Source organism: Octopus sinensis, linkage group LG19 (assembly GCF_006345805.1).
Source record: "Octopus sinensis linkage group LG19, ASM634580v1, whole genome shotgun sequence".
Taxonomy (NCBI): Eukaryota; Metazoa; Mollusca; class Cephalopoda; order Octopoda; family Octopodidae; genus Octopus; species Octopus sinensis.
Genome location: NC_043015.1, coordinates 20,701,079 through 20,706,078, shown reverse-complemented (window position 1 = coordinate 20,706,078; position 5,000 = coordinate 20,701,079). Strand labels below are relative to the sequence as shown.

General features: G+C 38.9%; 1 protein-coding gene across 1 annotated transcript in view; it reads left to right on the top strand.

The window, feature by feature from the left end:
• The window catches only part of LOC115222357 (cadherin EGF LAG seven-pass G-type receptor 1), a 755,088-nt gene that overhangs the window by 370,949 nt on the left and 379,139 nt on the right, over positions 1-5,000 (top strand). The window lies entirely within an intron of this gene.

Sequence of the window (5,000 nt, the reverse complement as noted above, 5' to 3'; positions counted from 1 at the left end):
TGGTATGATCCTGTTGGAAGGTGGGGGAGGCGAGAGTGGAGAAAGCACGGGTGGGGTTTGGTTTCGGCTGAGGGTTGGGCTAGAGTTGCGGTTTGTGGGTAGGCAGAGGGGTGTAGAGGTGAAGTATGTGGAAGAGAGTGTGTGGGATATGATGGGGGATGGGATGAGGGATGGGATGGGGGATGGGAAGGTCGAGTAGAAATGTGTAGGTGTGGGGTGGGCTTATGAGGGAGGGGAAGGTGGGTATATGAGGAGAGAGAGGAGGAGAGAAGAGAGAAAGAGAGTAAGAGAGAAGAGAGAAAGAGAATAAGAGAGAAGAGCGAAAGAGGGAAGAGAGAAAGAGTGTAAGAGAGAAAGAGAGAAAGAGAGTAAGACAGAAGAGGGAAAGAGGGGAGAGAAAGAGAGAAGAGGAAAAGAGAGTATGTGTGAAGAGAAGTAGGAGCCGGGCCTAGAGAGGAGAGTTGGGTGGGAGGAAGTAGGGGAGGGGGATAGAGGCAAGGGGAGAAGGTTAGATGAAGAGGCGAGGAGAGTTGAGCCCAAATGGCGTAAAGGAGCGAAGCAGGAAGATTAATCCCTATTCACGGCGCAAACGGGAGTCAGGATGGCCTCTGTGCAAGGACAATCCGAACACAGACAGGTGTTGCAAAGAGTGACCGGTTGAGCAACATACATATATATATGTCGAAGAGCGTAGGCTCTAAACGTAAAAGACTTTTTCTATTTCTATTCCTGAGCGCTATACTAATACATTTGTTTGTTGGTACTCCACTTGCCTTCGTCTTTTGTTTATTTTCGTAAACCTTCCTTTTATATATATTTATATATATACGTACATTTATAGATATCTGTACACTCCTACATTCAAATATTTTATATACATATACAAGAGTAAATAATTAAACTGAGATGAGATCCTGACCAGATAATCCATTAAAAAGTCTAAACTACAATTATTAATGGGTAAAGGTAGGGGTTGAGGGATTCAATGGACAAAAGGAAATGATAACGAAAAACAACAAATGTGTTTGTCATTTTAAATATCCTCACTAGACCATTTTTTGCATTTTTGCTTTTCTCTTCTTTTTTTTTTTTTTGCTTTTATGATTGTGATTAGTATGACAATCACTTCATGGTTATTTGTTGAACAAATCAACAGTACAAAGAAATCAAATGACAATCCCTTTAAAATGGCCATCACTTTAACAGTATCAGAATCGCCACCCCATTGCATCTGCACATTCAAAGCACTTTGCCAACGGTCATTCAGAAACAACACACTTTGATAGACTCAGTAACTACTACGAAATTTAGACCTCGACAGACAGAGATGGTGCTCTTGAAGCCGAGAATTTGAACTGGCGAAACACAACTAGAATTCATGATGTAGAGAAACGGTTGCATATTCAAGCACCTGCACGCCTGGAGAACTACGTTGCGGAGAAATAATTGTAGGGATTAAAAATAAATGTCCAACCATATTCCTTCTTTACTCCAAATTTTTCAGTTACCAATTCACACACAACAGAAGCTCAAACATAAAACTGGAAGTACGTATAATACTGTTACTAATCCGGGCGTTGTAAGTGGTTATTGAGCGATAACACCTAAAGCTCCACGATGCTCCGATAAGGGGAGGTGTCGAACCCTGCTGTATTCTTTCACCACAACTTTCGTTCATTCTTCCTTCCTGTTTCTGTTGCACCTGTATTTCAAAGGTCCAGCCTTGTCACACCCTGTGTCACACTCAATATCCTCGAGAACTACGTTAAGGGTACACGTGTCTGTGGAGTGCTTGGTCACTCGCACGTTAATTTCACGAGCAGGCTGTTCCGTTGATCAAATCAACTGGAACCCTCGTCGTTGTAACCGACAGAGTGCCACGATATATATATATATATATATATATAAACCATATATAAACCATACGCAGGAGTGGCTGTGTGGTAAGTAGCTTGCTAACCAACCACATGGTTCAGAGTTCAGTCCCACTGCGTGGAATCTTGGGCAAGTGTCTTCTGCTATAACCCCGGGCCGACCAATGCCTTGTGAGTGGATTTGGTAGACGGAAACAGAAAGAAGCCTGTCGAATATATGTATGTATATATATATGTGTGTGTGTGTATGTGTTTGTCCCCCTAGCATTGCTTGACAGCCGATGCTGGTGTGTTTATGTCCCCGTCACTTAGCGGTTCGGCAAAAGAGACCGATAGAATAAGTACTGGGCTTATAAAGAATAAGACCCGAGGTCGATTTGCTCGACTAAAGGCGGTGCTCCAGCATGGCCGCAGTCAAATGACGGAAACAAGTAAAAGAGTAAAGTGTATATATACATACTTGAAGAAGACAGTAGAACTGACACGAAGTGCAGCCTCTGTTGGACACAAGACCACTACATCACATTACACTTTGAAGGCTATGAACAGGAGATTGCCACGAGTACCTGGTGAACAAGAAATACAGTGACACTCTTGTAATCCCAACGTGCAACTGCATGTGTAGGATATGTCATGTTTTTGTAGAAGACATTACGCATGTGATTAGCAGCTGTCCTGAAATGTCATCACGGTACTACCTCCCTATGCGGCACAATGTTGTCGCTAAAACAATTTAAAATGCCTCTGCAAGAAAGACTGTCCTGAAATAGACTTTAATGATCCTTCTGTTGTGGGATACATTCATAAACATCAACTCATTGAATACTGGTGGAATATTCCCATCAAAACTTCTGTCGATTGTAGGCCGGATATTGTTTTGCTCTGTTTTACACGTTTCTTAAGCGTGCTGTTTTTAAATATGACAGTTGCTTAACTTCTGCGTTTGTTATTAATTCTGGAAAGCATTCTACGTTTTGGATTTCGGAGACATTTCATTTATTTTTTATTTTTTTTGTTTTTTGGTTAAGAGAGATGTTTGTGTGTTCGAGAGGCTAGAAAGGGTTAAGGGATTGTGTACTCACAGGGTGTCGCTTATTTTGAACTTGCTTAAATTAGGTAGCCGGAGGTGTTTAAGTGTGGTCAGGCGATTAAAGATGTTTACATATACGAATAATCAGAAAGAAATGAAATTTTAAATACTCTCAGCAGATATTGTAGATATTCAGGGTTCTAAAGTTATATGAAAGATGACTACTTGCTTGTTCGAACAGGGCCAACTGTTGATAGCCAAGATTCAAAGTTATATGGGAAATGATTGTTTGCGTGTTCGGACAGAGAACTGTTCATAGTCATATTTTTAGGGTTCTTCTTCTTCTTCTTCTTCTTCTTCTTCTTCTCTTCTTCTTCTTCTTCTTCTTCTTCTTCTTTTTCTTCTTCTTCTTTTTCTTCTCCTTCTTCTTCTTCTTCTTCTTTCTTCTTCTTCTTCTTCTTCTTCTTCTCCTCCCTTCTTCTTCTTCTTCTTCTTTCTTTACTTTTTCTTCTTCTTTTTCTCTTCTCTTCTATTCTTCTCCTCTCTTCTTCTACTTCTTTCTTCTTCTTCTTCTTCCCCTCCTCCTTCTTCTTTTCTTTTCTTCTTCTTCTATCTCCTCCTGTTCCTCCTTCTTCTCGTTCTTCTTCTCCTTCTTCTTCATCATCATTATTATGAAGTCGTCGAGCTGCTGAATCGTTAGCGCGCTGGACGAAATACAGCCTAGCATTGATACGTTCCGAGTTCAAGTTCTGCCAAGGTCGACTTCGCCTTTCATCCTTTCGGGGTCGATAAATTAAGTACCAGTTTAACTCTGCAGTCGATCTAATCGACTTCTCCGCCCCCAATATGACTGCCCTTGTGGCAACATTTGAAACCATTATTATTATTATTATTATTATTATTATTATTATTATTATTATTGTCTTCATCATCATGAAGTCAGTGAGCTAGCAGAATCGTTAGTGCGCCGGATGAAATGCTAGGCGGTATTTCGCCCGTCGCTACGTTCTAAGTTCAAATTCCGCTGAGGTCGACTTTGCCTTTCATCCTTTCGGGGGTCGATAAATTAAGTACCAGTGAAACACTAGAAACGATGTAATCGTCTAGTCCCCTCCCTCAAAATTTCAGGCCTTGTGCCTATGGCGATTGCGATATTCATCTCAGGAAGTTTGAAGTGGGTGTTTATAACAGGATGTTAAGATAAAAGGGCTAAAAAGAAAAAGGCAAAAAATAGGAATCACTCAAAAACAGCAGAAAAGGCATTTATTCCTTTATTTCTATCTTTTATATTTCACAAAAGAAATATGGTACCGGTGACAGCATAGCGGTTTTGGGGCTGTTTTTCGCGTTGCTATTCTCCGGAGATAGTTTCTTTTTCGTAACATTTCTTTATACTATTTCAATGTGTAGCTACAACTAGTGTTTACGAGGTTTAAAATGGCTGAGAGCATATATTTTTCAGATGATTTTTATTTAAAAGGAAAGAAACAATGGAATAAATGGAAATACACGGACAGAAGTCATGACAAGAAAAGAGAAAAGTCAAATAAAGAGTCCAAAGAAATGAATATCACGAAAGAAAAAACAGTTCAGTACAAAGAAAAACAACTTAATGTAGAAAAAATGGCCGATGACTATTGGATATGAATAGTGTGAAGGAATTATGAAGTTGTTTAAATCTTACGTATCAGTGAGAGAGGATTCTAGAAGTAATACAACCAAATATATGAGTATGTGCATAGGTTATATATAATTCTTATTTCTAATAGACAGAAAGTTACCGAAGTAACTCAAGGCTCCATTTGTAAATCTTTGGTAACAAAAAATAAGAAATATGCGGCGCATGTGTGGATGTGCGTGACTATTGTGTGCCTGTGTGTGTACATGAATGTTTATATGTGTTTATACACACACACACACACACACACGCATACATATATATATATATATATATATATATATATATATATATATATATATATATATACATATATACATAAAAGAGTAGAAGGATAAATCACATTAATGAGTTTTATCAAGTAGTCAGCAAACTATAAAAATTTATAGACAATTAATACATTAAATTAATAATTATT